Raw genomic sequence first — 7493 nt, forward strand, 5'->3', positions numbered from 1 at the left:
CACACACACACACACACACACACACACACACACACACACACACACACACTCCCCCCACGCTGCTGCTTATTAAGTAAAACAATTCTTCAATGGCATTCCTACTATGTTTTTAGAACTATTTTAGATACATGCTTTCTTTCATTGAATTTTCCAGAAGAAGATATGAAAGACCATTCTCATTCTCACTTGTAGACAGAAGAAAGCAGGACTCTAGAAAACCGACTTGCCCAATCTTGTAATTTTGGTAATAAAATGTTGCTACATCCCAGATAGCTCACTGGAACAGAAATAGACTGTTAATGTTTTTTGCTCATGCCAATATAAAAGAGGAAAAGAAATATTGACTCTAAGAATTAATCTCAAGGTTCAACTATTGCAACATAAGGGTAGATTTGGCTCTCACCTGTCAGTTGTAACGCCTATCCTGCCCCTGCCCCCAGGCCCTTTGAAAATAATGCTTTATCTCTTAGGACTTTATGCCGTTCTTTCTCCTTTTTTCATTTTTCCATTAAATTTCAAATTAGCACAGAGTATGCACAAGTAGGTAGCTAGAAGGATGGTCATGTTAATAAATTGGTAAGAGTCGTTGAGGCAGTCTTTGTGTGTAGGGAACACACATTTACATGAGTGTACCTGTATGTGCAGGTTTGTATGACATGCTCTGTGTGTGAAGTCTCAAGGACCATGTCTTTCTTTATGGCTTCCCCCCAGGTCTCTCACTGAACCCAGAGCTCATGGATTCAGCTAGACTAGCTGACCAGTACCAACTTCTTATTCAAGCCTCCTTAGCACTGGGATTATGGGTTCTTTTGGCAATGCCTCGTTTCCCTTCCTTGGCTGTGATAAAAAAAAAGTCTGACTAAAAACAAAAAAGCAACTTAGAGGAGGAAAGAGTTAATTTGGCTTAAGCAGAAAACATGAAGGAATGCAGTTTGTTGGCTCTCTCTCTCTCTCTCTCTCTCTCTCTCTCTCTCTCTCTCTCTCTCTTTTTTGTTTTTTTTCTTTGTTTTTTTTTTTTCTCTCTCTCTCTCTTGCATGCTCTCTTGCTCTTGCTTAGTCAGCTTTCTTAGTCAATGTCAGATGCACTGACCAGGGCATGGTGCTGCCCAGTGACTGTGCCCTTCTACACAAGACAATCAAGACAATCTCCTCACTGGCAGGCCCACAGACCAACCTGATAAAGACAATTCTTTAACTGAAACTGTTTTTTGAGGTGGTTTTAGGCAGTGTCAAGTTTATAGTGAGTGCTGAGACACCGAACTAAAGCTGTCTTTTTTTTGATGGTTATACCGGGAGCGATGGATGACAGTCTATAGGGTGGGAACCAAGGATTGTGAATAAAGTAAAAGCTTTAAAAAAAAAATCTGAATTTAAAAATCTATGAGTGGAGGGCAGAGTTGAGGGAAGAAGAAGAAAGAGGAGAGAGATGTCAAGGGAAAAATTCAGTATCTGTGGCACAAGAAGAGACCACTAGGAGATAGTGTGCTAATAGAGTAGACAGCTTCTGAGACGGTGACTACAAAAACTGTGAACTTCCTGTGCTCCGGACACACCGAGGGAACTTCTCAACAGCCCTACAGAATAGAGAAGCAATACCAGGAGCACTGTTCATACACCAAAGATCAGAGACGCCCCACCCCCATAACCTGCCCTGGGACGCTGCCAGTCAGCAGCGCTGCTGGGTAGGAATAGCATCTGGTTGAACCTGGTGTCCCAAAGAGCTGATGGGGGAGCTGGGGTGCCAGGATACTTCAAACGAGTTCTTTCTGGGAATAAGCAAACATGGGTCACAGGTTGATACTTGCTTCTGAACAACCAAGGTCTAGAACAAGGAAGGCTGATTTTGACTGAGGCAAGAGGTCAGAGTGAATTCCTACAAGAACAAATTTTTATCAGAGAATGAATATTTAGTTCTAAACAGCTGTGCCCATAGTGCATGCTGGGAAGAGATGCAGCACAGCTTTTTGCCGGAGGAGGAAGAACAGGCCTGACGCTCTCACACACACCTGTGTGCAAACAGCAGGTACTGCTGTACTGTGAGAGTCTCTTGAATGCCAATAACAAGTTGGCATTTTGAATAGTGCCCACAGACAACACACATGCACACGTACACATAGAACACTACACACATATAAATATCACTCAGAGATAGGACACACAGCACATAGCACACATATACATATACATAGACACAAACAGACAGCACCCATGGACACATACACACATAGATACCACACAACACAATACAGAAATCACATACACAGACAACACACACACTCAGCATGCACATAGCACACAGACATATACATATTCAACTCACATATGCACATAGGATTCAGATAAACCCACTTAGAAACACACACACACATGACACACAGAGAGATAGCCTATACAGAGAGCAGACATATACACATGGCACACACACACACACACACACACACACACACACATAAACACACAGAGACAGCACACACATTATATATACACACATACATAAGACACACAGAAACAGCACAGACACAGACACAGACATATGGCACATGCACAAATATACATAGCATACACACACACACACACACACACACACACACACACACATGATAGCATGCAAAAGAGACAGCACATAAACACATATACACATAGCAAACACAGAGACACCGAGCACACAAAGACACACACATACAGCATAAGCACAGATATACACACACACAGCAGAAGTAGCACACATACAGAACGTACATATGACAATGCCCAGACAGACACAGACAGCAAACAGGAATGCTCACAGCTCATGCACACACACACACACACACACACACACACACACACACACGTACAAACACACACCAGTGTAAGAATCTTATAAAACATTGATCCTTTCCTATTTTAACGACAGAGAAATTTCCTGACATAAGGACCACTTTGGGCTTGTTCCTGGCTCCACTTGTCTGTCCTGGCCGTAGCAGGTTGGGCTGTGGATAGATGCCTGGCCTTAGTATCCAATCCTGGGCTGCCCAGACATTCACAATGTGGCCCAGGCCCAGAATAAAGCCTGGATCAGTGATCAGCCTCCTCTCTTGGGAATGTGAACGGAGAGATAGAAGACACTTCACTTGGTCATTTCTGTATGAGATGATGGCCTCACTGTAATCCAGCCTGCCTTGATCTCACAGTCATCTTGTATGTGTCTCCAGAGTGCTGAGATACACATGCAAGCTCCATCCGCAGGACAAATGTACTTTGAAATATTACTCAGTGCTGGAAGGCATTGAGTAGCTTGCACCCATCAGTAAGATAATCAGTAGTGGAACTGGGGAAGCTGCAGTGTCAGAGACTTACACTGTTATAGATGTGTTGTTACCTTGGAAAACATTTTATTGTTTGGAAACAGTGAATAACCGTTTGTCTCAATTCCAAAAGCAAGTGGCACTTCAGTGGGTGGCAGTCCTTGCTCTCGGGACTGGGTTTGACATGTGCAAAAGTTTGCTCCCAGGAATGCGCGTGGGAGTTTTATTTCTTCCTGAGTTCAGTTTCACACAGGGTGGATCTTATTTGCATTCAGCGGCTGTGGCAGCATGGAGGGGCTTCCCCCTTTTCCCCTTGCAACGAATTGAGAATTCTGCGGCTTTTTCAGCTGGCGGATATCACAGAGTACATATCTGGGTGATAAGAGACACCAGCTGTTGTCAGAGAGATGATAATGCCTTTTCAAATAGACAGAACACTGACAAAAGGAAATGTAAAACTGGTCAATTCAATGAAATCCAAGCAGAGGAGTACAGCCTTCTGAGACCACACTGTGCACACAAATAGAGAGAATGCTGTGCGCATGCTTTTGATTAACAGCTCGGTGCTACATTTGGTTGTTGTTGTTGAATAATTGGAACTGAATGTAGCTAGATCTCCCTAACTTTCTTTTCCTCCGTTAAGGAAGTATTTCCATCCTAGTCACAGAAAATAAAATTTAAAAACACAACTTGTGTTTTTGTTCATTCGTTCATTTGTTGATTTTCTTCCGTTTCTTTTTCCAGGGTCTCCCTGGAAGAAAAGCATTTTGTGCCGGGGTGAGGCGGTTGTGTGAAGGAGGGCCTATTAAGTGCTTATGAATTGAGTAGAGAAGAAAGCAAGGATTCTGGGAAATTTGATAAACTCCCTCAAATCTTGACTGTGGGCTGCTCAGCCCCTATCTTGCTATCAGAAGATGCCAACAATGGAAAAAGCCAGGATCATTATCTCAGGGGCAAGACCAGCTGACACAGGTTAATCTTCGCTGTCGCCCTAAGGATCTTTGGTTTTATAGTAAGAGTGAGGTTCAGCATCATGGGCGTCCTTATCCAGCTCTGGAATCACTCATGCGTTCAGGGTTTTGTTGCTGTTTTTTTGTTTTAACTACCTTTTGAGTAATTGTGACTATCCTAGAGTTCTGATCAAAAGGAAATGGCTCTGCGTCTCATAGCCTTGCAGAATTCAAAACAATAAAATATTACGTGCAAGTGCTTCTGAAATGAAAATGTATCACAGAATGAGCTTCATGCTACTTGTTGATTTCCAAATAACACTTTGAAAGGATAATACTTCATGGCAAATGAAATGTTGAATGGTAAGAAACTTAATAATAAGAAAAATATTCATACAAGAAGATGGTCATCTTGCACTTAATAATTATCTTTATTTATAATTTTTGTTTTTATTAAAAATAGATTCTTTGTGCTTAATAATTATATGGAGAATATGGGGCTTAACAAAAACAAAATAAAATTAGAGTAGAATGTTCAGTTTATCACAACAATGGAAACTTATTAACATATTCTCTCTTCTCCAATGCCCCCCCACACCCCAAACGCTTTAAAATACAGATGTATTTGTCTGAGTTAAGCTTTACAGTAATCTTTTAAAAACTTTGATTGGTAATGAGAGTAAAGAGAGAACAAAGAAATCTATATCCTGTGCAAAGTAAAGTGAGACCCAGGCATCCTACTGCCACAGTGACTGTGAGTTTAAAACAGCTAACTGGAAGAAAAATCAAAGTGGAATTTCCCAATTGAGAAATAAGCAAAATTAATCATCATGATGTAGATGTTTTGTAGGACAATGATTTTTATTCTTTTACTACATTTATCTGGAGAATTTTATGTCCCTGCCCCCAGTTCATGACTATTTGAATAATAGATACAGAGATTCATATGGAACAATTTGCATTGCAGTCCACTTAGTGAGTTCCAGGCCAGAGAAGCCAGAGAACTCAAAGCTAAAACTAAACAATACTAAGCAAAAAAAAAAAAAAACAAAAAAAAAACAGAGGATCATGGTCACAGGCAGCATGAATCTATTCCATCTCTGTGTGTAGAGTAACTTTCACTCTGTTTTCTTAAGAGAATCTGGTTTAAAAACTACATTCTATTGCCTGAGCTGCAGATTATAATACTTCGACTCCTTGGGTAAAGAAAAATTTGCTAGTCCAAACCTTAACATCATTTCCGACATGAAATATCTAGGTCAGGCTAGACTCAGAGGAAAGCTTCCTGCTCTGTTCTCATCCTCAGGGGATCTCAAACTGCCTTTTCATGAATCCTGGCCACCCTGAGATTACTGTGGCTTAGGTGAACATGTTAGATGTGGTGCCAGGATGCCAGTTTTGAGCTCCACTGTGGCCCATTATAAGATAGAGAGACTAGAATCTCTTTCTACCATTCTACTTCATACCAAGTTCAGATGCTGATTAAAAAATAATTTACCATACAGTGCACAAATTCCATGTGCGATAAAAGCACATTTAAATATGGGCTGGGATAAGCTTTACTTTCTATATTTCTATACAATAATTGATACTGAAGGCTATATGCTCAAGGCTTATTGTGTGTTTTGTTTGTAATCTACTTGGTTTTGTATATAATAAGACCCCTATTAGTTTTCATGATTTTTAGGATGAGAAAACATGAGTTTCCAAGTTTTTCATATTTTCAAAGCTGATATAACTAGACCACAAAATATTTATACTAATAATGTACATTTTGAAGTCAGTTATATCTGATATTAATTCCAATAAGCCACTAACCAAAGCAGATCTTGGGCAAGATCCTCGACTGTAGTATCTTCCTATTAGGGAACAAAGCAACAGCTTTCAAGAGGTACAGAGTGGATCCCACGGTACAATATATTGTGCAAGTGTCTGGTGTCTAGAAGTTTCAATGGCACTTATTTACTTTTAGCTATTTTAGTTAATTTTATTTTGTGTGTATGAATGTTTACATTTGTATGTCACATGTATGCAGTGCTCATGGAGTTCAGAAGGTGCCAGATCATCCCCTGGGACTGGAGTTACAGATGTTTATAAGTTTGGTTGCCAGGAAGGAACCCAAGTCCTCTAGAAGAGCAGTCAGTGCTCTTAAGCACTGAGCCAATTCCCAAGGCTCAGCGTCTATTTTTTAATGATAATATTGATTGCATCTTCAGCTTTTGATACATTGAATGGTAGTGGCATATAATACAACACACTTAGCCAACATAAAAAGGATAAAACGCTTATGAATTAAGTTAACAAACATGACATAAAACTTGTCAGGTAGTGCTGGGCATGGTGGCACATGCTTTTAATCCCAGTGCTTAAGGGCAGAGGCAGGTGGATCTGAGTTTGAGGCCAAAGCTGTACATAGTGAATTCCAGGCCAGCCAGGGCTATGTAGAGAGACCCTGACTGAAAACAAAGACAAAAACAAACACGAAACAACACAACAGTAACAAAACACATCAGGTGACAGCTATAAATGTCACCGAAGGAAATTAAATACATAACTCACTGGAAAGATTTTACGGGTTCATGGATTAGAGGCTTACTATGGCTAAGATACATTATTCAAATTGATGTGCAAATTTGTTACAATCTCTATCAAAATCTGGGCTGTTTATTCTGCAGAAATCTATAGACCCGTCCAAGAATTCACAGAGAAGTGAAAGCAAGCCATAGTCAAAGTTATCTCGAGGAAGGACAACCTTAAAGCACGTGGACTTCCCGACTTCAAAGCTTGTTACAGACCCGCCATGAAGGGCACAGAAACCAATGGAATATAACTGACACTCCAGAAACAAACCTACTCAGCAGACTAGTTTATTTTGAGGAGGGCTCCAAGTCCGTTTGATGTAGAATTACATTTTCTTTTCTTTCTTTCTTTCTTTTTTTTTTTTTATAGCTAACAAATCCATAACTTTAATTGTTATTAAGTTAAGAGTACAAATACTCAAGGCTGGGCGATGAGGTGATGCATACACTGTTTTCAGACAGAGAGAATTACATTTTCAATAAAGGTAGTGGGTCATATGCTAAAGAATGAAATTGTAAAAAGAGAACCAATACAGAAATGTAGAAGCTAGTATGATAACACCCTCTGTAAGGTCAGAAGAATAAATCCTTGATGGGTTACATGGAGCAGGATTTCTTAGATATGCTCTGAAAGCACATGTCAAAAACAAAATATAGCTACGTTGGATTTTACCATC

At 40.1% G+C, this 7493-nt stretch overlaps 1 long non-coding RNA gene across 1 annotated transcript in view; it reads left to right on the plus strand.

Annotated features, from left to right (window-relative positions):
• The window catches only part of LOC110313231, a 44806-nt gene extending 40315 nt beyond the window's left edge, over positions 1 to 4491 (plus strand). Inside the window, exon 4 of the long non-coding RNA XR_002380090.1 lies at positions 4032 to 4491. This is a non-coding gene — a long non-coding RNA (uncharacterized LOC110313231). The remainder of the gene's footprint in view (positions 1 to 4031) is intronic.
• The last annotated feature ends 3002 nt before the right edge of the window (positions 4492 to 7493 follow it).

Source organism: Mus pahari, chromosome 23 (genome assembly GCF_900095145.1).
Source record: "Mus pahari chromosome 23, PAHARI_EIJ_v1.1, whole genome shotgun sequence".
Classification (NCBI taxonomy): domain Eukaryota; kingdom Metazoa; phylum Chordata; class Mammalia; order Rodentia; family Muridae; genus Mus; species Mus pahari.